Raw genomic sequence first — 18,582 nt, 5'->3', positions numbered from 1 at the left:
TCTGGAGGGCACACTGTTGATATAGGGAATGGCATGGGCAAGAGTATACAGAACTATGGCAGGGTTGAGACCCAGCACTGGTGCAGTATGGCTGGAGGAAGGGGTGTGGCATGTAGTGGCTTTAAGTGTAGAATAGAGGCCAAGTGTGAAAGTCTTTTTCAATTATTCCGTCACATTTGAAATTCATTCTGAAAGTTACGTGAGCTTTGAAGAGTTTTGAGAAGGGGAGTAGGGTTGTTGCATAATGGTTCAGGTAAACCATTATCTAAGGGTGGACCAAAGAGGAAGTCATATCTGAGGTCTGAGGAGGGGAAGCAAGGAGGCTGCTGCAGAAACTGAGCTTAGCAGTTACTTAGGGAGAAGAACATGAGCTCCTCTCATACAGTCATGCAGAAACATCTGCCGTGTGCCCATGCAATCACTACCCTTAGGAGGATTCCCAGTGCCATTCAGTGAGTAGGGAGGGAACCAACTGGCTGCACCCATAGGGTGAGCCAGTCATCTGGTCATATTTCCTCTGCTATTATGGGCGCTGGGACTCTACACACCCTCCTGCACAAACCCTACACTTCCTAGCTACCTCTCTTTGCTAATTCAGAATCCTTTGTCTGTTACTGACAGCATGACTGCTACATGTCTCAATCTGTGCCAGGCATTGTTACAAGAGCTTTGTAAATATTAACTCATTTAATTATAAGAAGGTGGGTGTGAGGTAGCTATTACCATGATGAGGAAACCCATAGTAACTATTGAGTAAAATGAGCCCTTTTAAGGAAATCACCAGGAGAGAGGAGAAAGGGAAACAGCAGATGTGTTATCTCTTAGAATGTAATGTGGTATAGCTAAATGATGAATTTCCCTGGTCGTAACTCCTGCCTAGTCCCCCCCTTACCCCTCACCAGAACTTCCTGCCAGAGCAATCCCTCTCTATGAAGAAAATGTTTGTTGGACTGCTCCATTGTTTCTTGGCCCCCAACAAATTGTCGTGTATCCTGTGACAATGCCACCTTGCCTTTAATTAAACATAAGACATAAAGAACCAAAAGACATAAAGTTTATTCAGAATGTATATGTACACATACTTTAAGAGCAGAAACACACCTTATTGTTTATTTAAATGCCAAGAATGTATTAAATTAAAAAAAATGTAAAGGGTAATTTGGATTATAAATAAGTTTTAGAGTAATGGAGAAAAATTTTGAGGGAAATATGTACTTTTGGTTTGTTTGTTTGTCTTTTTAGGGCCATACCCACAGCATATGGAAGTTCCCAGGCTAGGGGTCAAATCAGAGCTGGAGCTGGTGGTCTACACCACAGCCACAGCAATATGGGATTTGAGCCACATCTGCAACCTACACCACAGCTCACGGCAATGCTGGATTCTTAACCCACTGAGCAAGGCCAGCAATCAAACTCGCTTCCTCATGGATACTAGTTGGGTTTGTTAACCACTGAGCCATGATGGGAACTCCTGTACCTTTTTTTTTTTTAATCAAAAAATTGCTAGGAATAAAAACAGTGTCTATGACAGAGTTGTTTGAAGATTCAATGAGATGAACCAGGCAAAGTGCCCCTGCAAGACTGGACAATGGACTCAGGTGGAACACAGACTCACAGGTTCAGGAAACAGGTTCCCAGGGACAGTATGCCTGTCTGCAGGCCAGCCCCAGAGTTGACTGGACTTTAACCCTTGTAGACAGACAACCTAGGACTCAGCCACAAGTCACCTCTGCGGCAACAGGGGCAGTGGTGTGCTAGTAAATGTTTAACAATCAGCACCAAAAGAAAAAAGAAAAAGCCCTCATTTGCAGTGTTGCCCCAATTTCTGTGGTGTAAATACTTCCATGATGACTGATTTTGGGCTGCTAATGTGATGTCAAAAGATGTAGACTTGGAAGATTTGCACAGCTGGCTTGTGTGGGCCACTTTCTGTGTTTCCAGGACACAGCTCCCTTGGGGGACTCTTTGTATCCAGGCTGGTGGGCTTCTGCCTTGTTCCTAAGGCCTGACACCCTGGACACCTGGCTATTAACCAATCATCTTGACCAGTGCTTTGGCAGGAGTTATCCTGGACCACTTTAATTGAATGCTTTCGATGGGAGTTGAAGTTGGAGCTGTACTTGTCTCTTTCAAATGGGGGATACTCCAATTTAAATTCCCTAATTCTCTTTACTGTTTAATTAACAGAGAAAGTTTGCTCTCATGTATATTTGGCCCAGAGCAATTAAGCCACCAGCAAAGTTTGCAGGGAAAGGAAGGATGCTCATTTAATTAGAGGTTAAATAATGAATTATTAATTATTAAATTGAGTTAGCATTCATTAATTAGTTTGTAAAGTGCAATAATTATATCTTTTGTGTTTTAATATGGAACTGTGTTTTATAATTATCTGCTAAGTCAATTAGGTAGCCATTAGCATTTTGCCCAAGGGTCAGGTTACCATTGTTTTTTGTTCTCTTCAGACTGCAGATGACAGAAAAATACGGTAACTGGGTTCTTTCACATAAATGATATCCTGTTTACAGTAAAGTGTTAGACAACTCGGGTCACTAAGTCAACTAACTCACTGCAGTTAATGTAGGCAAAGGGACAAACAATTCTGCATCACTTGCAGTAGAAGGAGTTCTGTCACAGGGAGAGTTTCCTCCTGTAACTAAGGTGGTTGTAAGAGCTGTCTCTAGTAGGGACCAGGTAGGACCCAAGCCAGGGAGGAATGGGGTGAAGTGAGGTAAGGATAGGTATAGGTGTGGGGGTGGGGAAACACACACAGTGTAAAGACTGCTTCTGTTTCAAGCTGATTTAACCATTCCTCATTCTCAGCAATTAGAAAGTGACAAAACACAATTCCAATTTCTTTTTCAGCTAGGGTTCTTTGCCTCTTTGGAGTCAAGGACCCCTTTGAGAATCTGAAAGATATTCTCTGAATAATGTACACATAACACTTGCACAAAATGTTGAATGCAATTTTAGAGATCATAGACCCCTGAAATCACCTCCTAATCTCAAATTTGAGTGTGAATGAGGATTATCTGGAGATCCATGTTAAAATGAAGATTCCCAAGTCCCACACCCACAGATTTGGATTTCCTTGGTTTAGAGATGTGCATTTTAAACAAGCACTTGGGAGAATTTTGATGTGTCAGAGAGGACCACATGTTCTGCAGGTTAAAAACCTCTCTTAGTGTTTTCAAAAAGACCTTGAGCAACACGGTAATAGTGAAAAGAATAAGAGCATCTGACTCAGACAGACCTGGATCTAGAGTTAAATTTCGCTACTTAATTGCTGGCCATGCCATTTAATAGTTTTTAGGCTCAGTTCTTTCATCTGTGAAATGGCTATCACACCTAACTTGAATGGGTGCTAAGAGAGAAATAAATGAGAAAACCAGTTGGAAAATGATGGCCATAAGAAATTCTTATGATCTCCTTTTTAATATTTAGTAGATAAAGTAGATAATTGATGGAAACAGTTTGTAACAATTGAAAGGATTCTCATTTCAGTCCCTATGAAAAAAACTGCATAATTGCTGAAGAAATGCATGCTTTTTAGTTATGTGTTGGCAACATCTGCTCTCAAAGTATATCTTTCTAGCTTTGATATGGTAAATTACAAATATCAGGGCCCAGGAGAAAGGGCATTAAAATGGAAAACAGAGATCGTCTTAGCACTGTAAATATTTTTCTAAACTAGACTGCAATAGTGAGGATGAAGTTGGCCAAAGAGAGAAAGCTACAGACATGGGAGTAGTTTTAATCAAAGATCTGTAAAAGAATTGCAAATACCTGGAAAGCACTTTTAGCTCTCTATGGGAAGTCCTCCATACCTGGTTATCGACATACCCCTTCTTTACAAAATGTCTTCCATTTGCCTAGAATTTTTCTCCACTCTAGAAATATTCTTCAGGTTTTGTAACAAAAGTCAATGTAAAAACATAAGATTTGCTCTACACAAATTCCATTTGTGAACTACATCTCAAATGAAATTAAAGATACTTGTATTGATTTTTCAGCAACTTTCTTTTAAGCTACTCCATTACATTTGCCTTCACTCTGTTCTTCAAGATATTTTACAAAATGACTGAGTTACAAGGGAAAATGCGCATATTCCTAAGCACTCTGGCTCCTTTAAGATAGAAGAATCAGTAGATACTGTAAAATAGAACTAGCATTGATCCTGCAATTGTCTGTGAATGTTCAGTAGGAAAAAAAACCTTAATATTAAGGGAGCTCATATTACAAAATTATCTTGGTGAACATATGTGTTTGAAATTCTTACTGTATTTCCTTTATGGGAATATAAATAGTGACATTTCCTGGGCTTTCTCAAATAATCCATTTTTCTAGAATGTAACTAAAATATACCATATAACTAAAGAGAAAAGACAGAAAATATACTATGATAGTTTTTGTTTTTGTTTTGTTTTGTTTTTTGTCTTTTTGCCTTTTCTAGGGCCGCTCCCACAGCATATGGAGCTTCCCAGGCTAGGGGTCTAATCGGAGCTGCTGCTGCTGGCCTACGCCAGAGCCACAGCAATGCCAGATGTGAGCCACATCTGCGATCTACACCACAGCTCATGACAATGCCAGATCCTTAACCCACTGAGCAAGGCCAGGGATCAAACCCACAACCTCATGGTTCCTAGTCGGATTCATTAACCATTGCACCACGATGGGAACTCCTACTATGCTAGTTTTAGAAATTGAAGGAAAAAAATAGAAACAATGAATTTAGTGAAATACTGTTGAATGGAATTAAAGTCCTGCCTCTGACTTTTCCTGGCTTTGGGAAAATCATTTGAGCTCTCAGAACGTCCATGATGCTTAGATACACAAACCCTTAACTTGATGTCTGGAATGATGTAAATAATAATCTTATTAAATTAAAATGTGGTGATTAAATAAGACAGGACTTGTAAAGCACTTTGAGTGCCTATCATATAGTAAGTGCTCTGTAAATACTAGCAAGCATTACCAATATTATTCATTTTGAATTGTCAAAAATGTAATTATGATATATAGGTTTGCTAAGAATATTCTAGTTCCTAGAAAAGCAGAGACTTCAATGAAAAATGAAGCTGCAGAAGAAAATATCTATCAAGATTTTTGAAAGGGGCATCTGCCCACTTTCAAAAGGTTTAAAGGTTGATTGATGATGCTAGGTTTTCATCTCACCCAAAATTCTTATCAAAACATCTGCCTTACCTTTTCCTGGAAAAGGAATTATCAATAGCAGACAAGTTCATCCTTTTCTGAAGTGGCTATGATTATATTTTAGCACATAAGGAGTAAACATGGAAAGAAAAAAAAAGGAAAAATAAAATCACTCGCTAAGCTAATTGGAAAAGAATTAGAGAAGAAAAAGAGAAAGAATATGGGAAAAGTGTGAGGTTGCTAAGAATTGAGTGATTCTCTCTGGAGAAGAAGTTACGGAAAACAAGAGAAATAAGCAGCTCTGAATACCATCTCCCAAGTGACAGGGACATTTTGATTAAGCTCTGGGGCAGGAATGATTAAAACACTGGTCTGATACAGACTATTTATAAGTCAGGTGCTTAAGATATGGGCAATGTCTAATACAGTGTTTCTCAGAGGGGGTGTTCTCCCCACCTCCCAGGGAATATTTGGCAATGTCTGGAGACATTTTTGATTGTTATAACTGTGGGAAGAAATGAAGGAAGGGGAAGGAATGAGGTGTGTTCCCAGCCTCTAGTGGGTAAAAGCCAAGTATCCTGCTAGACATCCTACAATGAACAGCCAGCCTTCACACCAAAATTATCCAGCCCCAATGTCAATAGTGCCGAGGTTAGAAGTCCTGACCAAATACTATCTCGAAAAATTATTTTTAGGATTGTAATAACATTATCACTTTAAAAGTCTAGGTCTGAAATTATCAGAACTGGCAGAGTTCAGAGAAAATGATAACATAGAGGTTGGATCCTCCAGGGTTTCAGCCCTTCATGCTTATTTTAATTTCAAAGCACGACACAGTATTTTAAAATCTAGTCTCCTCAAAATATTGCTGCATAATTAGGGGCACTGGCTCTGGAGCTAGGCTTTCCTGGACTTGAATTCCAGCTCTGCCATTTACTAGCTGTCTAAGCCTGGACACCTTACTTGACCTCTAAGCTTCAATTTATTCATCCTTTAAGTGGAGATCATACGAAGACCACCCTCGGGAAGTTGGGAGGTTGTGGAAGATAATGAACTAATTAGTATAAAGTACTTGGCCCCAAACTTAGTGCAGTAAAGGTGCTCTTTAAATATTAGCTATGACCCTTTTTGTTTCTACAATTGTTTATACTTAGACTACCTGGGTCTCTGTACCCAACAGAGTAAAGACAGTAAGGACTCACTGTTCCTTGGCTACTTCTAAGGGTAGGACTACACAGTGTCATAGGTGAAAAATTCAAGACTAGAAGCCTGACTCTCAAGGCAGTGCTCTTTTGCAGGTGACTCTACAAGTAAAAATTCAGTAAATAGTGCAGAAATGCAGAAAGTACATGTGGTGCTTTCACTTTTCCTGCCTTCTTCCCTTTGTTGAGCTTTCTTCAGCAAAATCATCAAAAGTACCAGAAAAAAAGGCCTTTCTCCTAAAATGAAATTAGAAATTAAACTCAAACTGCCGGCCTCCTCATTTGCATTTAAAAAATACCAGTTTCACAAAAGAAAAGAAGCAAAAATTATTAGATTACAGGACTGATATTATAGTGGCAGGGATATTAAGAGGAGCAAAGGGACATGGTGGCAGAGAATAATTTCTGCCAAAGAGGCAGGAAAGATAAGCCAAGAAAGGGGCTAGAATGAAAGGATCAAACTGAATTTTTTTTAAAAGTTATATAAAAAATTTTTAAAAGCAGACTCAAAATGTGTTTTTTTTTAAGTAAGAAAAATGGATGGCTCTTAAATGGAAATGGAAATTCAACATAATATAAAATGTCACAGAAATAATAGACTAAGAGGGAACAGATGTTAAAACTTAAATTAAAAAGGTGTGGGTGAGGGAGAAAAAGAAAAAAAGAGGAAAATATAGACAGTGCAGGAAAAGGAAGCATCATGTTGTGGTGGAAAGATGCTGAACCAGAGTCTGGACCCCCTTAGTCCTGGCTTTGGTGTTTCCCACTCTGTGATCTTGACAAAAATCCCTGAACTTCCTTGAGCCTTGATCCGCATGAGGGGTGGGCTAGATGGGGTCTGCTGGGTCTAGAAGACTCTGGGCTTGTTCTGGTTAATTGCTAAGGTCTGGGGCAGATAGGAGGAGCTGGAATTTGGAATTGGGCATTGCTTCTGGAGAGCGGCAGCTAGGGGAAGTGTTGGGTGAAAGGGTGGAAAGAAAATTTAGTCCAGGGCTGAACCCAGTGTCTGGAGGTACAAAAACAATGGTGGGCACTGGGCGGGAAGAAGGTGCTAAAGCAAAAGTGTTCCTACAGGTGACCTAGCTCTAGCAGATGAAACACATAGGAGACTGGCATTGTGGAAATTGGCAATAAGGCTCCTGTTGCTGGGTTTTGGTTTGGTGGCATATTTCCACTCCCTTGTGGCTCACTGGTGGGACAACTTGGAGCTCAACCCTGGAGATACAGAGGTCCTGGGCATGAGGGATGAACATGGCAATGCAGAACTGGAGAATATAGTGGACACCAAGTCACAGAAAGGAAGCTAAAATCTCTCCTGTATCAAGAGAGGAGCAGGGCTAGAACTGTAAGGAAGAAATAGCAAGGATCAAGAGTGCCAGATAAGAGGATGTTGAGAAATTGTTCTCAAGTGCTAATACTCATCCATTCATTCACACAGCATTGGGTCAAAATTACGTGTGGGGCTCTGAAGATGTGCTGACTTTCATTCAAGTCTCATGGCCTCCACTTTCCAGATTTGTGACATTGAGCAAGTGATTGAACATTGCTAATGTCCAATTGTAAAGCAAGATTGAGAATATCTATCTCATAAGGTTGTTGTTAAGTATCTAAATATTTGTAGGCACAATCCCTAGTACAAAGGATGTGTTTAATAAATGTAAGTGATCACCACCCATGCAATCAAGATTTGTAACAGTTACCATCCCATGAGTTTAAGTCAGAGATGGAATGATTTTTTTGTTGTTGTTACTTGAGAGAGATCTTGGTGCTAAATACCACAAAAGCAGGTACAAGTGAAAAGTTTGAGAGACATTTTTACTCTAAGGAATGTAAAAAGCAACAAAGAAACTCACACTAATGCACACAGTGTAGAATGATTCCAGGTTTAGGGTGGGAAAGAGGGTTAGTTAACATGGAATAATGAATCAAATGTTGGCAGTGCTGTTGCCAGGACTTTGGAGCTTACAGCAAGACCCAAGAGGGCCTTGCCAACTCATCCTGATGTGCGTCACCCAATTCTTTTGAACATCTGCTAAATGACTGAGGCAAACATTTCTTCAAGTGTAGGAATCTGTGTTCCTTCTGGGCCTGCTTCCTCGAGTTCCACTTTTTAAGCTTGTCCTTTGTAGCTGCAGGAAAATACATGAAGTAAGTTCTGAGGTTCTAAGTAGCTCCAGAACTATCTGAACTCACCCTGACTTCCCCATGGCTACCACTTGACCATGAAGATGCAAGTAAAGTCAAATACCAGGACTGTCCTCCCTCCTGGCACGTGGACCCAGAGAAGGAACATGACTCAGAGCCTACTCGAGGTGCTTTCCATGTGCATTTGGTTGCTGAATCCTCATGACACACCTGAGAGTTCAGTCTTCTGTCCCCTGGTGGCAGGTGATGTTTAGAAATTTAAGCATTTTCTTTGGTCACACAGTCTATATGGTTGGGAGATTTGAGCACAGGATTGATAGAGCAAGATGATCCTTTCATTCTTTGTCTTACGAAAGGCATCTCTGCTAATAATAGGCTCTGAATGTTTAGAACATTTAGTTTTCTTAGAAGAAGCAAAGTCTAAAAGTAAAGCAGATTAACCTGTATGTACGCATATGATCATAAGGGATATATGTGTGAGAGAGACAGAGAGAGAGATTTTTTTCTTTCACGTATAGAGAAGCAACCCCTCCCCACTCTTTTTCATTCCAGTATAATCTATGCACATGCAAAATAATTACTTCTTCCTGTAGGAAGTGTCAGTCCTCTAAGCAAAGAAGAAAAGGCTACAGCATATGTTACCGACACATGTTTTCACTAGTCTTGTCTCTGTTCCGCCTGCTGTGGCAATCAGCTTTTGCAAATACTGTCACTTACCAAATACAAAAAGCATGTGACTGCCCATCCATTGGCCTGGGATAAACACAACCAGGCTTTCTGACTTGGAACATCCACCCAGAACAGAGGTTTGTTTCAAAAGAACAAAACCGGCCTTGTATCATCAAAATCATTCGGGAGACAGAGGGGGCAGCAAGGGTAGAGGAAAGACATGGACCCAACCCAACATGCTGCTTTGGGTCAGCCTCATACATATGAAGGAAAATTGATAGTTCTTGATAGTGGGTGTGCTCAGTCCAGCCAAGCCAAAGATGGGTGGGGCTCCAAAACACGGCTGGAAAAGTTGGTATCTGGCCAAATGGCTAAGTAGCCAGTTGGGGGTCTGAGAAGCACATGCACAGAAGGGCTTTGAGCTCTGCCTCTTGGCAGGATGCCCACCCATCAAGTTCTTCCAGAGGACGTGTTGGCAATGGGCACTTTTAATCCCAGGAGGCTTGACAGGTAGGCTGGCTGCCGAGAGCCCACTACCCAACCCCCAGACCCCCTAGGTGCCAGACTCTGCTCTTTGGCCACAGCAGCTCTGATAACTATGAAGACAAAGGAGGGAAGTCTGGCACTTAGAGTGGGGAGCCTATCGTCTCCTAGCTGGACATTTGTTTGGTGCTTTCTGGCCTGGCAAGTGTAGCACTGAGGGGTACGCTGTCCCTGGTGGGCAGGCTGTGGCAGGATTAGCTAGGGTCAAGAGGGCACAACTCTAGGCATCTCCTACCTGCCATTAGGCCAGTCCTTTCTAGAGGGCAGACTCTAAGCATATCTATATAGTAGACAGGGGCAAGATGGTAGAAATTCATGGTGTTAGAGAAAAGACAAGAGCCTCATTTAAAGATTGTATCCCAAGAAAAATCTAAATTAAGTTTGCCTTCTGAGGAGCTCTAGGATATTGAAAAGGCATCAAGGATTCCATTTGTATAAGGACATTTGAGACTTCTGGAAGAAACACTAGAGAGAATTTTGGAGCCTACAGTTAAATTCTACAATCCCTAGAATTAAGGTCCCTGAAGGAAGAATGGAAACCAAAGTTGCCTAAGCCCTGGGAACTGAGGCCTGGGAGGAGGTCTTCCTTCCTCCAGGTAGGAGTGAGTTGGCATAACTTCCCTTTGGGTCTGAAGCTTTGTTGGTCTGGTGGGGAATACGCCTACTTCTGTGGCCTTCCAACACACCCTCCTTCAGCAATGGGGAATATATGTATTAGGGACTGAATTTGTTCATCTCCTCAAAATTTATATGTAAACCCTAATCCCAGTATGATGGTTATAGAGGTGGGGCTTTTGGGAAATGATTAGGCCAAGAGACCAGAGCCATCAAAAGTGTGATTAACCCTCATAAGAATGGGCCAGAGAGCCATCCCATGTTCTTTCCACCCTGTGAGGATAGGATGAGAAGTCCGTAGTCTGAAACCTCAAAGTGGACCTTCACCAGGACTTGACTTTGGACTTGCAGTCTCCAGAATTGTGTGCTGTTTAAGCCATCCAGTCTATGATGGTTAGTTACAGTGGCCCAGAGTGACTAAGGCAATATGCTAAGCCTTAGCAGAGGGGCCTTTGGGCTTAATGGGCTGCAGTCACAAGAGGGAGGAACCCACCATCTCTGCTGTGGCAGGAGCAGAATGCTTGTGAGTATAATCCTGAGGTACCACAGATGGGGGCAGGCAAGGAGCAGCCTTGGGCTCACCTAACTCTTCCAGGCAGTGTGTGCTCAGAGCTGCGAAGGCAATGCCCCTCCCCACCCAGATTCCCTTTGTTGGGCCTCAGGGAAGGAAGCCACTGATTTCCCAGGAGGAAAAGTCTGGGATTCTGGGGAAAGTTGCAAATTTTCTCTTACCTAGTTAATTGGGGATGAAAATTATGCAATCACTCAGAAGATTGTGGAAGAAAACCAATGTGGAGCTACAAAGCTTTAAAGCACCAAAGAAGTGTAAATGATTATTTTCTACTACACGATTAGAACTCTTCTGATTATCCTGTTTTATTTACTTGTTTGTTGATATGCAGGTGCTAACACCAACATGCACACATCTATTACTAACTCATTAGGCTTCCATAGTCTGTAATGAAGCAAAAACTAACCCTAGCAACTCATAACTGGTATGACTAGCACACAGCTGATGGAGGCTTCATCCTGGCATGCTGTGATTTATCTAATATGGGGCTGTTGACCTCTTACTGGGGCTTCTTGAGATCAGGAGCCATCGTTTCCATCTCTGCCTGACCAGCTCCTAGCACTCTGTCTGATACGGAGTAAGAACTCAGTATATTTTTGTTGAATTAGATAAAACTTACTGTTTAGTGGCTTTAAATGTTTACGTGTATGGGTCATTCACTCGTGCGTTTGGCAAAAATTTATTGAGAATCTACTGTATTTCAGAGTCTGTGCAGGCTCTGGGTATACAGTGAATCAAGAGAGCTTGCAGCCCAGTGGAGAAGACAGACATCCAGCAAGTGATTACATTCATCAATATACAATTGCAAAAAAAAGAACTGATTTGTCTGAGAACATATAGCAAAGCGAGGTGGAGAGATTTCAAAGTGACGCTTAAGCTTAGATCTGAAGGCAGGGTGAGGATTAACAAAGTTAAGTGAGACATTAAAAGGGAACACTTAACAATGCTATTGCTATGTGCCATATACTGTTCTGCTTACTTTACATACATACTCATTTTATTCTCACAGTAACCCTGAGATGGAACCACCATCATTATGCTTAATTATACAGGTGAGGGACATCAAGGTATAAGAGGCTATAAACTTGCCTGAGGTCATAGAGACAGGGAGTAATGGGGTTTGAACCTGGTAATCTGGCCCTGGAGTCCTGCTCCCCACATATGGAGAGAACAGCTTGTGCAAAGGGCCTGTGGCTTAGCATGCAATAAAGAAGACATCTTGTTACCCACAGGCTCCCAGCTGCTACCTTATCACATCTTTTCCAACATTGACAACTCTCCTGAGAAGAATTCTGGGGAGGCAGTGTCCTCTATATTATTTTATCTGTAAGGCACCTTTCATGGTGTTAACTCACAGCTGTTATTAAGAGCCAGGACACTGAGGATGAATGGACCAAAATGAAGGAGTGAAGACAAGTGCCCACTGGGTGAGTGGCCAGGAAGTGTCTCAGCAAGGAATCTTGTTGGCATCCATCTCCATACTGTCTAAATGCTTCTGGGAAAAGAGAGGAAAGAAAAAAGAAAAGGAAAAGAACAGGCTGACCCAGCAGTTTTCTCTGTTGCATCTGGTAACTGTAAGTTACAGAGCAAGGAAGTACTTAGGCAGACAAAGCCAAGTCTTCGGCCAGAATGGTGGCACCAAGGGCTTTTCATGGGCACTTAAAATTTGTTGTTAACAGAAATGCAAATTGAGCCCATCTTGGTCTTGAAGCCATATGTCCTCTGGGATAGAAACATTTTCCTGCTGACAATGTTGTTCAGGATTTACTTGGTTACAGCTTGAGTGAGTACTGTATGGTAATCAAGGTGGGGCGGGTGGGAAGGAAAAGAAACATCCAAATAGTTACAGCTGAGTCTCAAAAATCTTTTAGAAAGAAAAAAAATGACTTCATAAGGTACTCATTTCCTCCATCCTCAGAGAATCTCATTTGCTATTTGATCTCATTTACTACCTTTCCATGTTTTCTTTCTTTCTTTCTTTTTTTTTAATAGGGCTGCAGCCATGGCATATGGAGGTTCCCAGGCTAGGGGTCCAATCAGAACTGTAGCCAATGGCCTATGCCACAGCCATAGCAATGAGGGATCTGAGCCACATCTGGGACCTACAGCACAGCTCATGGCAACACCAGATCCTTAACCCACTGAGTGAGGCCTGGGATCAAACCTGCATCCTCAAGGATGCTAGTCAGGTTTACTAACCACTGAGCCACAACAGGAGTTCCCTTTCAGTTTTTTCAAGCTAAGTCTTCTAATTCCTTCAAAGAGTGTTTCCTCACAGTAAATATCCAGTATTATCTTGTCCATCTACTTTCCTGTAAAACCCAAGACTGTTTTTCAGTTTATCATCTGAGTCTTCACATGGAACAACTAAGATCACTTTGGGAGCCTTTGATTCTTATAGAATTGTTGTTCCTCTCCTTAATTACTAGTTCTTAGCTCTTCAGCAAGAGTCTGTCAAGGAAGACCAAGTTCAGAACAACATCTGCCCAACCTGGGATTATGGCTGGGGAGCTGGACATTAAGGCCCAAGACCCAGACAACTTGGCCCAGCATTTAAGAATCAAATTTCCCAGAGTTCCCATTGTGGCTCAGCAGGTTAAGAACCTGAGTAGTATCCATGAGGATGAGGGTTCAATCCCTGGCCTCACTTGGTGGGTTAAGGATTCAGCATTGCCTCAAGCTGCAGTGTAGCTCTCAGGTGTGGCTTGGATCTGGTGCTGCTATGGCTATTATATAGGCTTGCAGCTGCATCTCCAGTTTAACCCCTAGCCTGGGAACTTATATCTGCCACAATGTGGCCTTAAAAAGAGAAAAAAAAAAGAGTCAGAGTCAAATTACTGGACCCAACACCTCTGTAGTTGTGCAGGCAGTTTCCTTAATCCATTAAACTTCAGTTTCTAATAAGCAAAAAAGGGAGGGCAATAGTTTCCACTGCATAGGATTCAATGAGATAATCCTTATGAAGTACTTAGCATAGTACCTAGAAAAAGTGAAAGTCAGGTTAGATGTCAGTTATTATCATTATTAAGATAGGGAACCAAAAGCAGTAACTGGAACCAAGGTTAAAGCAGGTAGCTTAGTTAGTAGATAGATGCTTATCCCAGTTTGATTCCTTAGAGCAAGGAAAACCCAGGATCTGAATATAAACTCCTAGATTATTAGCAGTACCTATCATTTATTGAGTATTGCAGCATGCTAGGAACAATGCAAAAAAATAAAAACAAAAACAAAAACAAAACTTTAAATAAGCTGTTTAAATATAATCCTCCCAGTGGAATTAAGATGGGAATAGAAAGACTGGAGCTCAACTTCTCTCTTAAAAACAACAGAATTTACAACCAAATGCTGAGCAATCTTCAACCAAATGGACCAGAAACTTTCAAAAAGATATCCTACTCCAGAAGACAAACAGGAGGCCACATCAAGAGGTAGGAGGGGGGATTACATGATATAAACAACCCCATGCCTCCCTGGAGGGAAGCCCCACAGCCTGGAAAGTAACTGTATCACAGAGGTTCACCTATAGGCGTGAGAGTTCTGAGCCCCACATCAAACCCCCACTCATGGGGATCTGGCACTGGGAGAAAGAGCCCCCAGGGCATCTGGCATTGAAGGCCAGTGGGGATTGTGTGCAGGAGCTCCAAGGGAATGGGGGAAACAGAGACCCCATTCTTAAAAAGCACACACAGAATTTCACATGCACTGGGTCCCAGGGCAAAGCAGAGTCTCCATAGGAATCTGGGTCAAACCTGATTGCAGTTCTTGGAAGACCTCCTGGGAAAACAGGGGTGAATGTGGCTTGTTGTGGGGGAAGGACTTTAGAAGCAAAGCTCTCAGGAATATTCAGCAGCCTACCTTTCTCTGGAGGTGGCCATTTTGAGAAAATCTGGCCCCACCCATCAGTCAGCGCTGAGTAGCCTCAGGCCAAACAAAAATCCAGGTGGGATCACAGACCTGCCCCTCAGTAAACAGGCTGCCTAAAAACCCCTCAGGTACACAGCTGCTTCAAATCCCATCCAGAGACTAAGCCCCACCCACCACAGGGATTAGAATCAGCTCCACCTACCAGTGGGCAGGCATCAGCCCCTCCCATCAGGAAGCCTACAGCAAGCCGCCATACTGACTTCAGCCACAAGGGGGGCAGACACCAGAAATAAGAGAGGCTACAGCTCTATTATCTGTAAAAAGATCACCATGCCAAAAACCTATACAAATGAAAAGACAGAGAACTATAACTCAGATGAGGGAGAAAGGAAAAACTCCAGAAAATCAGCTAAGTGATCAGGAGATTCTCAGCCTCCCAGAAAAAGACTTTAGACTGTTGATGCTGAAGATGATGCAAGACATTGGACATAAACTGGAGCCAAAGATGATAATTTATAGGAAACACTGAGCAAAGAGACACAAGATATAAAACTTAAACAAGAAGAGATGCAAAATATAATAACAAAAAATTCATTAGAGGCAGGCAACAGCAGAATACAGGAGCAGAAGAACGAATATGCGAGGTGGAGGATGGATTAGTGGAAATCACAGATGCAGAACAGAAAAGAGAAAAAAAGATTGAAAACAAATGAAGAGAGTCTCAGAGAACTCTGGGACAACAGTGTTAAATGCACCAACATCCATATTATAGGGGTGCCAGAAGGAGAAAAGAGAGAGAAGGGGACAGAAAAAATATTCAAAGAGATAATAGCTGAAAACTCCCCTAACATAGGAAAGGAACCACTCACTCAAATCCAGGAAGCACAATGAGTACCGTATAAAATAAACCCAAGGAGGAATACCCTGAGACACATATTAATCAAACTGACCAAAATTAAAGACAAAGAGAAAATATTGAAAGCAGCTAAGGAAAAGAAGCAAATAACATACAAGGAAACCCCAATAAAAGTTATTGGCAGATTTTTCAGCAGAAATTCTGCAGGCCAGAAGGGAGCGGTGTGATATACTTAACGTGATGAAAGGAAAAAAACCTTCAACTGATATTACTTTACCCAGCCAGGCTCTTATTCAGATTAGAAGGAGAAATCAAAAGCTTCACAGATAAGCAAAAGCTAAGAGAATTCAGCAACACTAAACCAGCTTTACAACAAATACTAAAGGAACTTCTCTAGGCAGAAAAGAAAAGACAGCAACCAGAAACAAAAATACCGCAAATGACAAGGCTCACCAGTAAAGGTATATATACAGTAAAGATATAAAATCATCCATGCACAATTATGCCACCAAAATCAGAAATCGTGAGAAGAGGAGGGTACCAATGGAGGACACTGGAGGTGTACTTGAAATTAAGAGACCAACAACTTAAAACAATTTTGTATATATATAAATTCCTATATCAAAACTTCAGAATAACTGCAAGCCAAAAATCTACAATTGATAGACAAACACATAAGAAAAATCAACTCAAATACAACACTAAAGATAGTCATCAAACCACAAGAGGAGAGAATAAGAGAAGAAAAAAAAGCAACAAAACAAATCCAAAGCAATTAATAAAATGGCAATAAGAACATACATATCAATAATTACCTTAAATGTTAATGGACTAAACACCCCAACCAAAAGACATAGACTGGCTGAATGAATACAAAAACAAGACCCATATATATGCTGTCTTCAAGAGACCCATTTTGCTTCTAGGGACACATACAAATTGGATGTGAGAGGATGGAAGAAAATATTCCATGCAAATGGGAATCAAAAGAAAGCTGGAGTAGCAATACTCATATCAGACAAAATAAATATAATTCCCATTGAACTGTGACTTGAGTCACAGTTATATCCTTGGAATGCTTAGCACAGTGCTTGGCACATATTAGATGCTCCATAAATATTTGCTGACTTCAAAACATTTTGCAACATTCTTAGTTTATTCGTTTTGAATATACATAATTTGCTTGGCAATTCAAATATGGAAGCAATATTATAGGCTTCTTCTGAAGCACAGGAGAACATGCTAATATGATCAAATCTGTTACCAAGATCTTTCTTCATTGTGAGAAGGCTTGTCTATAACCGGCCTAGATTGAAAGACTGCAGCACAAGCCTATATATATGTCAAAGGGGTTGTTATTGAAAGAGATTTCTTCAAGTTTTACAGACTAAAAAATATTCTTCTTGGCAAATGAATAATAAATAATTAAGGGAGTCAACATTCAAAACAAGGAAGTAAAAATCTGAAACAGGCTCTGAGACAAATAAGGGTATAGCTTTAGCTGGAAATACAAATTAATAGAACTATCACTAAACAGAAAAATTATTGAATTTTTAGTATAAGCCCTCTTAGTACTTTTTCTTTAAACTAGGATCTTGGTATTTCTGATGTGAAAGAATTTTATAAGTAACAAAACCAAAATTTAAAAATTCTCCCAGAATAATTTAGGCCCAAGACATCCCCCCCCCCTGCAACAGTCCTGTTTTTAATTATTTGAGGGTATTTTATCAACAATCCTGGGTGTTGGGTGACTATTGCTATTTTCTATCCCATTCAGAGGACAGGTATCATTGAAGAGTAACTGTACTGTACATGGCAAGGATTTCTCTGGGATTTATCTAGCAATAGAAAAGTTATTGAGATGGGCAGCAAACAGTATTTTCTTTCAGAATATGAGAATATAGTCTAAGTGGGAAAGGGGCTATTTTCTATTTTGTTATTTTCTAATGGCTATTGTTCTAGAACCCTCACTTCAATCAGTCAACAACTGCATGTATGAATACCTATGAGAATGTCCATATCCTTCAGTGTCACATCTCATTGAGTAGTTATATTAAGTCATTCAATGACTTTTTTTTCCCTTGGAGGTCTTGCTAATTCATAGTTTAGCAGCTACTTTTTTTGACAGTGCATAGGAAGCCATAGTCACTAAAGTAAGGGACTCTATTTTAATTCATTCCTAAATATAATCTGTCTCTTTTTTTCCTTCATCCCTCCCTCCCTCCCTCATACACACACACACACACACTCATGTGATTTCAGTCATGGTCCAACAAGGGAAATTGAGGCCACACTAAGTATTTATATAAGAGGGCATTTAATCCAGGTGACTGGTTACAAAGGTGACATAATACTTGAGCAGTTACATGGAAGTAACCCAGAGATCAGGATGGCTGTTCTTCCTAATGTTGCTAAACTGGAAGGATTTTTAAAAGTCTGCCAGAGCTCAGAACCAGAACTCAATGAGTGGAAGCTAGAATCCACTGCATCTGTTGAGAGGACAATGGAGCAATAGAATAGAAATAGCCATTTGGGAAGATGGCTCCAGATACACAGAGAGAAGGGAAAAACACTCCAGCTTCTTCCTTCCCATAGTCTCACTGGTGTGTCCCACAGGCCAAACCTAGTAAGAAACCAGCTGGCAGGTGATACTGGAAATAGTATTAGTTACCATGATACATCCTGATATTTCAGGTATCAGTCACTCTGCTGAACTGAGCAGAGCAAGGAAGGGGCATGGAACATACATGATATCAATAGGTCAAGAACTGACTTAAGCATGTACCTATATATTCACATACATACACTTTGGCCCTAATATTAGAACTGTCCCTCCCTGAACTTGAAGCTAATTAATCAATATGAAATAAGGCCAGCCATTTACAAGATAATAGGACTTTCTAAGTCTACTTGACTCTAAGAATCCGGAATCTTCTCTTTTAATCTGTTGAATGTCCAGCCTAGAA

Source organism: Phacochoerus africanus, chromosome 2 (assembly GCF_016906955.1).
Source record: "Phacochoerus africanus isolate WHEZ1 chromosome 2, ROS_Pafr_v1, whole genome shotgun sequence".
Classification (NCBI taxonomy): Eukaryota; Metazoa; Chordata; class Mammalia; order Artiodactyla; family Suidae; genus Phacochoerus; species Phacochoerus africanus.
This window is presented reverse-complemented; position numbering follows the sequence as displayed.